At 47.3% G+C, this 14,391-nt stretch overlaps 1 protein-coding gene across 1 annotated transcript in view; it reads left to right on the forward strand.

The window, feature by feature from the left end:
• The first annotated feature begins 10,540 nt into the window (after positions 1–10,540).
• Positions 10,541–14,391, forward strand: part of TENT5C (terminal nucleotidyltransferase 5C) — a 23,269-nt gene continuing 19,418 nt past the window's right edge. The window contains exon 1 of the mRNA XM_046645819.1: positions 10,541–12,223. The gene's annotated coding sequence lies outside the window, so the exon portion shown is untranslated. The remainder of the gene's footprint in view (positions 12,224–14,391) is intronic.

A 14,391-nucleotide genomic window follows, 5' to 3' on the forward strand; every position in this document is an offset into this window, starting at 1 on the left:
GAAGAAACCCAAGCCTGGTGACGGCTGTGTCACCCTGCTGCTTGTAGAGAAACCTGCTGTACCTGCAGCGTAGGCCCCATCCCTCAGGCTCTTGGCCCCCCTCTGTTGTTCCTCGAGCACCTGTGCCCTGTGATCCTCAGATAAACCTCAGCTGAGCACATCTGGCCCAGGGAGGCCAACCCAGAAGCCACCAGAGAGAAAGGACATGCCCACATAGAGTCGCTGACGCCAACCTCCCCCTCAGACTCCCTCTCTTGGAGTTTGAATTTAGGTAACAAAGGAGTTAGGAATTTGTGGTGGGAGGAGCCTCTAGAAAAGAGAGTAGCCAAGTCTCATTATGATCAGAAGTCATTAATATGGTGCTGAGAGGACAATGAGAAAAATGAGTCTGAGAGCTGCCGTGACATTTCAGTTCTTAAACTAGGTCAGCTCCCCCATGGCTGGGGTCTCTGGGAGGCTCCCGTCTCCTCAGGACCCCAGCAACATTCAAAAAAGTCTTCATTGTCTGGAGCCCAGGGAGACAGCCTATTGTGTTGAGCCTCAGGTGGCGCTCTTTCCAGCTCTGATGCTCTTTGCAGTGATAGCAGGTGGCCTCAGGCTCCAGAGAGAGGGGGAAACAAATATTGACAAGGCACCGTGAAGTGACAGGCACTTTATGACGTCACGTGTGGGTTATTTTATGTAATCCTCGCGGCCTCTCTCCAGACAGGGAGGTGATCCCTATTTATGGATGAGCAACCCGAGGGTCCGCAGAATGGCACAGTATCTTAGACTCTCAAACCCGTGCTGTTTGTGTGCCTGGCCCTGCTCTTCTTGTACAGTGTATGTGATGATCAGCATGGACCGGCCCAGTGTTTCTCTGCTGCAATTTCCACACTGAAAACAAAAACAAAACAAAGATTGATGTCTCCCTGAGGGCCCTGGAGGCCACCTGACAGACAGCCCCTGCGACATTTCTGAGAGCAGGGTGGCTTTGCACTGTGCATGAGTGACCTCTGGTCAGGGCCCCTTGCTCCTCAACAAGTGAACCTATGAACACGAGAGGGCCTTGGCTCCTCTCTCTGCCAAGAGCAGCACATCAGGCTGGAAGCGACACTAGGGACCCTTTGGAGCATCCCCTCCTTTGTCAGGAGAGGAGACTGAGTCTCAGGGAAGAAAAGTCTCTTGGACTGTCTCTAGCTGACCTTTTTTGAAAACTTCCTGTTTGCCGTACACGCACGGTACATAAATTAGCTCATTTAATCCTCACAACATCCAGAAGAGAGAGGTTCTCTTATAATCACCATTTGATTATCTTGAGATAAGAAAGCTGAGGCAGCAAGGGCAGATAACCCTCCCAGAGGGACAGGCTGGGACTTGAACCAGCAAGTCTGATCTGGGAGCCTGTCCTTCCATCCCACGTGAATCCTGCCCCTCACCCTGCAGCATTCGTTCTGCTGCAGAGAACTGGGCCTGGAGTTGGCTTAAACGATCATCATGGTGCACGTGGTGCTGCCCTCCTGCCTCCATTTTCCCTGACACTTGAGAAACTTTGATTGTTGTGGCTAAAGTTTTTGATGCTTGGTCACTGCAGAAACAAACAAGAAAGGAAGATTTTATTTGGAAAGAAAATCAAAACTAGTACAGGAAATGCCTCTGTGTAAGGTGGAGCAGGGGGACTTTGGGACAACGAAGACAGCATTTGGAAGAACAGCTTGAGTGAGGGTGATGTAAAATCAGGGATGTCTTCGAATTGTTAGATTTGACACTTCTTGTTTGTTCAACATGACAGTCCTTTTCTCTGACAGTATTTGAGTTGGAAAAAAAGTTATTTAATTGTATCAGATGCTCTTGGTTGCTAAGTATCAGAAAATACAGTTAAATTGACTAAAACACAGGGAGTCATGTGTTCCTGGAAGAGAAGAGTTCAGTGGCAGTGTGGCCTTCTGGCAAGAGTCTTTGGCTCTCCCCTTGCTGGTGTGTAGACTTCGTCACACTTTGGCTTCTCTCATGGCAGCAAAACGATAGCAACCATTCTAGGACTCACATCTATACACCATCCTGTCAACATAGAAATGAGCATTCACTGCTTGCCTTTCTCCGACCACTGAACATGGGCACAAGATATCTTCTCATCCCTGAATGTTCACAAGGCAAGAGGATGGAATCACATTGATGAGTGGATGCCCATCATTGGGACATTGGGGGTGTCGACATCAATTCTACCCAAGCAGCACCAGCCTAGAATTCCCACTACATGCATTTTACTATTTTCTTTTCACTTGTTTTTTTTGTTTCCTAAGGAAGATTGGCCCTGAGTTAACATCTTTGCCAATCTTCCTCTTTTTGCTTGAGGAAGATTGTCGCTGAACTAACACCTATGCCAATCTTCCTCTATTTTGTATGTGGGATGCTACCACAGCCTAGATTGATGAGCAGTGTGTAGGTCTGTGCCCAGGATCCAAACTGTTGAACCCTGGGCCACTGACGAGGAGCACATGAACTTAATCACTACACTACCAGGCCGGCCCCCTCTCTTCACTTTTAAGTAAGGAATATCAACTATTTTCTACTATCCCTAGTGTTATATTCCAGTCTTTCCCCATGATTGACTAAAATTCATTTGCTACAATTCTCAATACTCATTAATTAAAAAGCAATTACTATTACTTACTCCCCATTTCATAGACTGAACAAACTAGGGCACATTGCAATCGTGTTTTATAAATCTTGACAGATAATTTAAATTATAATCTTCTACCGAAAATCACAAAGCCTTAAACTTCTACTCTCCCTCACAAATGAGATGACAAATGTTACTAGTGTGGTCTTTGAACTGGATCCTCTCAATTCCCTTGGGAAATTTCAACCCCTGACCTGATATGGACTTGGCCTAGGGGTCCTGGACAAGACCTGCAGGGCCACCCTGGCCATCAGCAGGCCCACGAGGAAGCCAGGGGCAGGGAAACCCACAGTCCACCTGGAGCCATTCTCCCCAAAGCCATCACAAGGGGCCAGACGACCTCTCTGGGTTCCCCCAGGCTCTGTAACTTTCTGGTACAGAATCTGTCTTACACTAGCCAATGATTTAGGCAAGGAAACTAGTGATCATAAATTTTATCCTGCAATCCCTGCTTTGAACCCTTACAGGAAAAGAGCAGTGCAATGGTTCTTAGACTTTTTGGCCTCAAAACCTATTTATAGGACCCCTCATGACCCTTTTGGGGACACCTAAGAGCTTTTGTTTATGTGAGTTATTTCTATGAGTATTGACTGTATTAGAAATCTAAACTGAGAACGTTTAAAAACCCCAGAACACACAGCACACATTCAGTGGGCCTCAGAGTGATGCCATCACACGTCAAGCAGCCTCTGGGAACTCCATTGTGCACCTGTGAGAGAAAGCGAAATCAAAAGGCAAATGATGACTTAGTATTATTACCAAAATAGTTTTGATCCTGGACTCACTGAAGTAGAGCATAGACTTTGAGAAAATGGGCTTTTGAGTCAGACTGTCTGAGTTCAGATTCTGACTTCACCATTTAACCTTTCCATAGCTCAGTTTCTTCAGCTACAAAATAGGGATAACACGACTTACCTCATGGGGCTTTGGGGAGATTAAATAATATAAATACCTATAAAGCATTTAGAATAATGCCTGTATATGGTAAACATTACTTATTATTAATAAATAACTACTATTAGCCTAAAATATTAACTTTCATTAATAAAGCACTATTATTCGTGTACACCTGTGTGCCTTCCTCATAGGGGTTGCCCTCTGCCTGGTTTAGGGCTGTTGGTGTTTTGCCCCGAAGCCCCTGTGAGGCTGTAAGCTCCTGGAGGTCAGCCCTCTCTGCTTCCTCCCTGGTACCCAGCATGGTGTCCAACATCATGGAGGAGGCCTCATTGACTGAATAACTGAATAGCTGACTCTGCCTCAGATGAGCAAATAGAGAAGTCAGAGCTAGCAGCCAGGGCTAACTCACTGTGTTGAGGGCAAAACCACAAAATAACAGTTCACTCCTTTGCTGTGGTCAAGGAGTAAATTAAAACAAAACACTGCATGTTCCAGATCTGGAATTCTAGAAACTTAAAACCAATCGTTGTACTCATAAATGCACATGGGAAAGTGCATTGGACCATCTCCAACTGTCCATCCAGACCCTCTCTCCATCCTTCTAACTCCCCGCTGTGTGTCTTGGGGAGGCTGATTTTGAGGGCCTGCACCAACATGCCTTGGGGTTTACTTGGGCCACAGGGATGCACAGGCAGGAGATGAGCGCACGAGGAGCGAGCAGTCAGGTGTCTTTCCTCCAGCTCCCTCCCTGCTGGGAGTAGATAGTATTCAACCAGAGACTACAGCTCCTGTCAGGCAGCCCTCTCTTAGCTGCAGCCAGTCTCCCCAGATTCTGGTAACTTCTCTCTTCTCATTCTGTGAGGCGTAGGAGTGGAAATGGTCCCTGCTTGGTGCCAGTCCTTTAGGGCTGCCTCATCCCTTGTTAAGGTCTCCCTTATCTTTGCCCACAACTAGGTAAATGATCCCTTCATCAAGCTCTTCTCAATAACCCTGTTGGAGTGTGCCATGTGTTTCCTCTGGGACCCTGACTGGAGCAGGAGCAGAATGTGTGTGTGAGTGTATATCTACACACACTCTAGTGTGGAAGGCTGAATACCAAAGTCTTAACGAATTATTGCTGTGGCATTCGTAATAACTTATTCCTTCCTTCTGCTTCTCTGCATTTTCTGATTTTTATACAATGAAACATGTATTATTTCTGTTAAAAAAATTGTATAAGAAACAAAGTAAAGGTTCACAATTTGTGAAATCCAGTTGTTTCTATCTAGGAGGTCTTGGCTCAGGGGAAACTAGAAGCTCTCGGATCCACACCCTTATGAGGGTAGATCTGGGCCCTGATCCACTCTGGCACAAAGAAACTAAAGACACTGGTCGTTACCCCTAGATCAGATGTCATGAGGATTAATGGGATAAGCAAGTCTACAGCTTGGAATTCTTAATGTGATTAAAAATAAAATAAGCCCATTATCATTCCTTGGCTTTGGTAAAGGTCCTTTAACCTTGGCCACCCCTAATCTTGCCGCCATCCTGACTGTGCTATAACATGCCAGGTGCATAGAAGCAAGAGAGTAAGTCCACCAGGGGACTGGAGATGCCTCAGCCTGAGGTCTTCAAGCTTCGGCAGGCATGGAATCATCTGAGGATGTGCTAAAGGCAGATTCCAAGGTATCTACCCAATAGCGCTAAGATGGGGCCCAGACATCTGTATTTTAGAGAAGCTGGCCGACCTCCATGAGCCTCCTCCCAACCCATCCCCCCATCCTGAGGAGTGGAGGGACCTCGGCCACTGTGTTTTGGGTGCAAGTCTTGCTGCTTTGGACTCTCATCCCTCAGAATCAGTGAGCAGAGGAAGGGAGAAGGCGGGAGGAGTAGGAGAGCTAGGTGGCTGAGAGGGCAGTCAGGGTAGGCCCAAACCAACCTGGTCATCGCCAGGAGGAAACCCACAGCGGGACATTGAACCCGTCTGCGTGATTAGTGCTCCGGAAACCACGGGGGACCCATTGGAGGCTTTGACTGATGCCGTGTTCTTTTCCATTTCTTCTCTGATTACATTGATCCTGTACTTTTGCTGATGCTGTGACAGTCTAATTATAGACTTCTCGGCTGCTGAGCAAACAGTCGTCCCCTCTCGGTAAATCTGCCTGTTACACAAGCGCCAGCTCTGGGACACTGTCATTATACGCAGCCAACCCCATGATGTGCTGGGCAGCACAGCCACACACACTTTACCTCCTTCATGCTGCTTTTGGAGCCGTTGGTGCTGGAGGTAAGCCACATCCGGTCCTTTTGTTTTTTTTAAACAGATGGGGAAACTGAGTCCCAGGGCAGTGGCTAATATAATGCCCTAATACAGAGCTAGGAATGAAACCTGAGACTGTGCGTGTGTGTGTGTGTGTGTGGGGGGGGGGGGGGTGATGTTATCTAAGACTTCTTTCTTTTTTTTTTTCTTTATTCCACCAAATATCCACTCAGTGCCTCTTCTAAGAATTTTTAAGAGGAAAAGTGTAACCTGGCCAAGAGCAGAGAGTATTGGCAAGGTGGGCCAGCTGGATGGCCTCTATTCTCAAAGCTTCTCAAGAATCCATTTCCTGGTCCTTCAACTTGTAGGCTTCAGAAATTTGGCTACATCTGTGTCCCAGAACTAGATAGATCAAGGGGTGCTGATTCATTGGAGCAATGCTCACAAGAGATGGATGTAAGCACTGGAAGGCAGAGGTACACATTCTGGCCATTCAGCATCTGAATCCCCTTCCTCTGTTTTGAGAATCCCCTACCTTAAGAGGTAGAGCCCACTTCCCAGAGTTAAAGCTGAAAATATCAGATAATCTATTTCTGAGCCTTCTTTGCAACCAGGGCTTGCGCACATGATCCGGGCTCTGCCAGTCAGATGCTCCCACCCAGATCTTGAATCAGAAACTTGTGATGGGAAGAAGCAGGGACACAAAGATTCCAATTATCAATGGGTGGTGGTGGTAATTACATCCAGTTTCCAGAGGCAGCAGCAGCAACATGCACTGCCTATGTCTGTGGTAACTTCATGGCATCTTCCCTGGGCCAGTTTTGCAGTACAACTTTTAAATTTGGTTCCTGGGAGCAGAGCCAACTGACCAAGTTCTCCAGCCATCCTGTTGATTCTGTAGACTCCCCAATATCTTTTCAATGAATTCCGTTTTGTTTAAATCATCCAGAGCCATTTTTGATGGCTTGCAGCTAAAAATCTAGACTGATGAGGACTGGAAGACCAGTGTTTGAACAGTGAGAAGCACATCTGGTAGGTAAGTTAGCCATTCCTAGTGGGTGGCTGTCCTCCTCCTCCGACAAGCTGTTCGGGAATGACCGGAGGCTCTTCCCCGACAGGCCGGGACTCCAGTACTGGGAGTTTCAGGCATTATGGAAGCTGGTGAGAGAGACTCCCAAGGCTTAAACATAAGGCAGGTTCAGAGTAGACCCAGTGGTTGGTCATGAGATATGGAATGATCAGTTAACAATTTACACTCTCACAGAATCCCTTTTCCCTGAAGGGAGATTTGAAAACATTAATCCTTAGATAAGAAATCTGGGGCCCAAGAAGTGAAGGTAGCCACAGCAAGGTGTCGAGAATTTATCCTCCTCTGCTCTCATTAAAGTGAGAAAAGGGCCTGAGGTTGGCTAAGAGATAACTCTTGTGAAGAGGACAACTGCTTTCGCAGGCAGGCGTTCCCTACCTCCTCTGATCGGCACACACTTCCAAGAAGCAGGAGGCTAGTTATCATCCACATTTTGATTAGGAAGCCTAGACTCAGAGAGGTTAAGCCATCTGATAGGGATAAAAGCCATCTGACTAAGCCCTACGTCCTTTCTCCAGTGACACTATTAGGGAAGTGGGCAGGCAGGGTGTCTAGAGACACAAGCTCAGAGCTTAAGTCAGCACTGTTCATCTTTCTCATTCTCTGGCAGCGCCATCATCATCCCCTCCCCTTTTCTAGGCCCCTATCTTACTCCCTTCATGCTGCCCGGGGTGCCCCAGGACCTCCACTGCTATGCTATGCTTGAGCCTGCTGTCATGGCTGTGCCCAAAGATGCAGCCTTTCCCTCCTCCCTGCTCCATCAAATTGGACCCGTCCTAGGTCCGTTCCTCCTGCGCTTTGCTCCAAATAAAGCTTATGCCCTCTTACTTTAAACCTACTTCTCTTTCTCTCACACCCAAGAAAAATATTGGCCTGAAGAAGCCAGAGAAGAGACTGGGATTTACTGGGGAGAGTTCTAGGAGGGAAGTGGAAAGCCAAACCATGCCTTGCCCCCACCAGAGGCTCACTGGGATGTGACAATGTCACCGTGGTGGTTTTAAAATAGAGCCACAGGTCCTGTGGGGCTCCTTTGTGTCTTGACTTGTGTACTAGTGACACAGGTTTGTTCAGGTTGTGAAAAGTCACTGAGCTGTGCTCTTATGATCTGTGCACTTCTATGTCAATATACATCAATAAAAATTTTGCTTAAAAATCATTTTACGAACAGGGGCTGGCCCCGTGGCCGAGTGGTTAAGTTCGCGCGCTCCGCTGCAGGCGGCCCAGTGTTTCGTCGGTTCGAATCCTGGGCGCGGACATGGCACTGCTCGTCAGACCACGCTGAGGCAGCGTCCCACATGCCACAACTAGAGGAACCCACAACGAAGAATACACAACTATGTACCGGGGGGCTTTGGGGAGAAAAAGGAAAAAATAAAATCTTTAAAAAAAAAATCATTTTAAGAACGATAAGATATTTAGATGAGGCCATTTTAATAAGCATTTATCATGGTGATCCACCTCGAGATAAAGTAATACAAAAACTCAAGACTTAAGGTGACAAATGAGGATAACTGGGCACTATACAAAAGGTTTTCTTGTCTTAAAATAAGGATTAGTGATAGAATTTCTTGGCTTCCCTAAGTATTTAAAATAAAATTCTATTGAGACATAAAACTTTATAAGAGTCAGGGCCGCAAGTGAGGCCTGCATTTTAAAGACCATTTCCTCCCTCTGCTTTCCTGTCCTCAGCTTTCCTAGGTACAGATGAGTGAATTACTCAGAATGCAAAGGTCTTTAAACCATTTTGATTGGATATGCTCCAGCAGAGGCTGTAACTTGGCCAGAAGGAGGCTCCAATAATCTTGGAAGGACAGTTTCAATATCTGGTTCCATGTCCAATGGGCAGTACCTGGCAACTCCTTGAGACTCCTTCCAGCTCCAGGGTGTTACAGTTTTATGAGGTAGAAAGAACACTGTGTATTTTAAGAAATAAAACAAACAAAAAAACAAAGAAAATTCTAGAAAAGTCAAGTAATGCCCCAGGAATAAAAGGGGGCCCAAGGAAAAGTATATACACATATGCAAATAATGAATTTCTTTTCTGGCTCTTGGCTCTCCCCTCCTTCCCTACCACAGGTCAGGGAGCTAAACAAAATTTTACCTAAGCAAAGGTGGAACCAAACCATGCTAGCTTAAATTCTAGGTAAGAGTTTCTGACCTGTGCTCTCCCCTGAGGCTATGTGTGCTAATGGTGTCCATGGGGTACTGAAAAAGTAGAAATGGTCCAAAGGCCAATGTAATATAATAACTTGCATTAGTTTTATTCTGATCATGTGTCTTGGATTTTTCTGGACAATCTGGATTTGAAGTAACCAGTCACTTTGTACTCAACTGAATTTTTCATTCAAAGAATATTCATTCATTCAACAAAACTACTTGCCAATGGTGCTGAGCTAATTGGATATCCATATGGGAAAACATAAAGCTTGACCCCAAACTGCACAAAAAGTTAATTAGAGATGAATCGTAGACCTAAATGTGAAGGTTAAAACAATGAAGTTCCTAGAAGAAAACACAGGAGATAACCTCTACGGCCTTAGGCTGGGCAAAGATTTCTTAAACAGGATATAAAAAAGATAAGATTAATAGTCATAATACAATATTTAAAATAATAATAAAGTCATAAAAGATAAGATTAATAAATTACACTTTTTTTTAAAATTAAAGATTTCTGTTCATCAAAAGATATCATTAAGAGACGGAAAAGAAAGCCACAGACTAGGAGAAGGTATCTGTAATACATATATTGGACAAAGGACTCATCTAGAATATGCAAAGAACTCATAGATCATTAAGACAGACAACTCCCTACAAACAGGCAAAAGATTTGAACAGACACTTCACTAAAAGGGTAGCAAAATGGCCAATAAGCCAAAAAAAGTTGCTCAACATCAGTGACCACTAGAGAAATGTAAATTTATATCACAATGAAATACACATCACCTTTTTTTTAAATTAAAAAGACTGACATACCAATACTAGCAAGGATGTGGAGCAACAGGAAATCTCCTTTCACTGGTTGGAGTATAAATCGTTATACCACTTTGGAAAACTGTTTGACAATATATTTAAAGCTTAATACGTCTATACTCTATGACCCTGCAATTTCAGTCCTGAGTATATACCCAACATAATAAATGCTATGTCCACCAAAAGACACGCATAAGAATGTTTGTAGGTCAGGGGATACGAAGCTTCAGTTATGTGAGATGAATAAATTCTGGGGATCTAATGTACAGGCATGGTGACTACAGTTAATACTGTATAATACACTTGAAATTTGTTGAGAGTTCATCTTAGGCATCTCACCACACATACATACACACACATACACAAAACGTTACTATGTGACGTGATAGATATGTTAATTAGCTAGGTTGTGGTGATCACTTCACAATGTATATGTATATCAAAACAGCATGTGGTATGCTTTACATATATACAATTTTTATTTGTCAAGTATATTTCAATAAAGCTGGGGAAAAACAGATTGTAGCAGCTTTATCCATGATAGGGAAAAACTTGATGCAACCCAATAGCACCAGTAGAATGAGTAGATAAATTATGGAATATTTACATAATGAAATAATACACAGCAATGGAAAAAAATGAACCATTGTTACATGCAACAATGTGGATGAATTTCATAGACACACTGTTGAGTGAAAGAAGCCAGATACAAAAGTGCAAGTACTGTGTAATTCATCCATATCAAGTTCAAACATTGGTAAAACTACCCTATGGTGATAGAGATCAGAATAGTGGTTACCATTGTGGGACATTAAATGGGAAGGGGCATGAGGAAGCTGGAGACGCTCTATATCTTGATCCAGGCGGCAGTTAAGTGGGTGTACACATATGTAGAAATTCATCATTCTGTACACACAAGCTTTGTGCACCTCACTGAATTTATACCTCACAAACGAGACCATATATCCTGATTTCATGTCCAATAAGAGAGTCACTGTGGCTTTCTCTACAAGCACTCATACTGATATCCTACCTCATTGATGTTCCAGGAGACCTCCCCCTCCCCAAGGCGGGCATATATTTGAGAACTCTTTATATCCTGGCAGACACTGAGAATGGCGCTTATTTCAGGCAGGGAGGGAGGGGCAGGGTAGGGAAGAAGTGCATCTGGGAAGTAATCTTTTTTCCCCACCACCCCAAGCTTCATAAATGTTTCTTGATACATGAAAACGGCTAGTATTTGATTAAATAACATTTACCACACACTAATATCAGGCACTGCACTAACAGCTTTCCATTTTATTATTTAATACTTATATAACCCTACGAAGCCGTTCTATTTTTAGTCCTATCATACAGGTAAGGAAGAGGAGATTTATAGACGGTTACGTTACTTGCCCCAGGCTTTACAGATAGGCGGTGAATGGAGAGCTCAACTCAGGTTAATCTGAATTTAGAACCTGGACTCTACACCACTTGCTATGGAATGAATGGATGGTGTCCAAGCCCCGCCTGCATGTTATATAACATACACCACGAAGCGCTGTGCCATTCCGAGGAGGGCGGAAGCTGTCGCGGTTGCCAGGTTGGTGATGGATTCCTCGAGGGCTTTAGACCCACTAACTGCACACAGGTGGTAACTGCGGCCAGAGAACCAACTGCGCAGGCACTTTCCCCAGTGACCTCCAGCCAAATTCCTTGGGGAATCAGGAAAGTTCCCCTGGCTCAGAAACCATAAGTTTTTTCCGACTTCAAAATACGCGCGGAAGGTAGACCTGGGGGTTTCACTCCCCACTTCTGGAGAGAATCAACGCGAAAATCCCCAGAGAAAGAAAAGCAAAACAGGCCTGCGAGGGAGTGAGATAGACACGGGGAAAGCTTGAGAGGAAAAGTTACGTGATAGGAAAAGAGCGTAGTGGAAAGTAGAAAAAGAGGAAGTCCCAGGAACTCCGAAGTTAAGGGGGTGACGACGCAGCCCCTCTCTATCGCGCCTGCGCAGTGCTGCCTCTTTTGGCACCCCGGCCCCTGCCGGCCGCCGAAGATTTACTCGTCTCTCGGCAACCATTCACCCAAAGAGCCAATCAGAGGGCACCTTTCTTCTTGACCTCGCCGTCAGCGCCCAGGCGGAAGGATCCCTTGGGCACTGGCTCCGCCCCGCCCCGCCCCTCGCTCCCCGGGGAGGGCAGGCTTAGGGGCAGGGGCGGGGGCGGCGGGCGGAGGCGTGGCCAGGCCGTATAAGAACGGAGGGGGCGGCGGCACGACGGCTCACTCGGTGCAGCTGCCTGGGGGCTGTAGTGTCCGCGCCGCTCCTGCTGGGGGCTGCCCACGCCAAAGACCTGCCTCCGTCGTCTCCTCTTCCGCCGCCCAGGTGAGTCCACAGCCCCCTCCTCTAAAGGTGCGAGGATGCGGCGGCCCCAGAGAGCCGCGCGCTCTGCCCTCGAGGGTCTGTCCCCGCCGAGTGGAGCTCAAGTCTTCGCCGAGCCTGGAGGGGGCGTGGGGTTCGGAGGGATGGGGCGGACAGGTGCCGGGACCCGGTGCTTTCTTCCCCTCCAGCTCCGGCGACGATAGCCCCTCTGCACACCCCGCCCCCGAGGACCAGGCGAGACGCTCCGAGAGGGAGCTGCAACTTTCCGGAGGCTTCGGCCGGGGCTTGGCAAACTTCGGCGCGTTCCTGCTGCGCGACTCCCGCGGGCTGCGCGCTGGCCGGGCGCGGGCGGGGCGGCCGAGGAGTGTGGGATGCGGGCCTTCAGTTGCTTCCCTGGGCCCCCGCCGCCCCCTCCTCGCTGGCGGTCTCCGGGTTCGCCCCAGCGCTCCCGCGGGCGCGCGCTCTCTCGCCGGCCGGCGGAGCGCGGATTCGAATGCGGCGGTTTCGGAAGGCGCAGTTGGAGACGCAGCGGTCAGGGGCATGTGTCAGGCGGGAAGAGGAGGGGCGCTTCCCAGGGTCGGGGCCAAGGCAGCGGTTTTGAGGAGAGGGCGGAGATCCTCAGCTTGTCTTGAACTCACACTAGACTGTGGGCACCGTGAGCAGCAGAGTGATCCAAGCGAATGACTTGTGCGCTGCGCTTCTCTCGGAAACTTCTCAGGAATACGGTGTCTGTGACCTGGTTCCTCCCCTTTTAGGAGCGAAACTTGCTTACGGTGTAGGCTAAAAGCCATGACTGTCAGTTGACCGCTAGCGGTGCAGCGGGTGGCTCAGCGGCGCGACTGCCCCGGGAGGTGTCGCTGTCCAGATCGCGAAGGTGGGAGGGGAGTCGGAGGAGGGTGACGAACCTGGCGGGTCCAGGTTGGGAGCCGGGACGCCTAAACACAGAACGCCGGCGGCGAGAAAACAAAACGGCGCTGCCTCGAAGTCAGGGAGGAGTTCCGGAGAGATGCCAGGCGAGCTCCTCGGGAGAACGCGAATTGTCCTATCCTCTCTAGAACCGACGGTTAGGGCTGGACCCCGCGGGAGGGACCAGCTCAGTCCCCTTCCCCGCTCCTTTTTGTCCGGAGGAAGGCTTCTGCAGGGAGACCAAATCCTGGTCTTAAGTAGGATCCTGCTGCCTTTTTAACTTTGTTTATGGAGTTCTAACACACAAACAGTGGAGTGCTTCAAGTGCGCTTATTACAGTAAGCGTTTATAAAGACTATGTAATCATTTGTGCCGTGACAGTATTCAGGATATTTGGTAGGTGGGTTAGGAACCTGAACCTCTCCAGGAAATAAAGTTAAGATTATTAAATCCTCCTAAAGTAGACTCCTGGCTTGGCCCAGCAGCCCTCCAGGGCAGATGAGAGTGGCCATTGTTGTCTACCCTAACCTTTCAACGTGAGTAACTTGGCTAGGCAGCCAGCAAGGAAGCAAGCCAGGCAGCCACGAGGATGCTGGGACTGCTTACCAAGAATGGCGCTGTGTCTGAAATCCCCAGAGGTGTTGTCTCAGAGGGAGACCCTGCCATTGAAGGGGATGGGGTGGGGAGCAGAGAATGCTGACTTTTCTCTTCCTTTCAGGGAGGCAGTCTGAGCTGGACCAGCAGGGCTTCTGTCCTTTGACGTTCTTGTTTGTGTAGATGGAAAACTTATATCTGGGGAGTCAAGCTTTTACTTGAGATAACTGAAACTTTGTCTTAAGGTATATGCATATCTTTGGAGTACATTTATTCTCAATAAAGAGTTTTTGGGGAGATTTTGGTATATTGTATATAATGGTTCAGGTAGCAGTGGGGAGAGTCCCATAACATCAAAGTTACATTTTTTTTTCTCTGCCAGGAGGGCTCTAAATTGTTACCCAGGAGAAAGGTCCCTAATTTCATAAGTTGCTGTGTGTACATAGAGTTAATGGCAACATTCTTTATGTTGAATTTCTTACACAGTGCCTACCTTGTATCAAGAGATTGAGTTGGGGTCCCTCTGAAGGAAAGGCTTTGGCTCTTGGCCTCTTTGTCAGAATGAACGTGATTTCATTGAGCGCCAGTGGCTCTCCCTTAGCTTCCTCAGCTCCACTGTGAGGACAGGTAGCTCATCAAAATCCCATCCTGAGTTGCAGAAGCTTCCCCCC

Source organism: Equus quagga, chromosome 18 (assembly GCF_021613505.1).
Source record: "Equus quagga isolate Etosha38 chromosome 18, UCLA_HA_Equagga_1.0, whole genome shotgun sequence".
Lineage (NCBI taxonomy): Eukaryota > Metazoa > Chordata > Mammalia > Perissodactyla > Equidae > Equus > Equus quagga.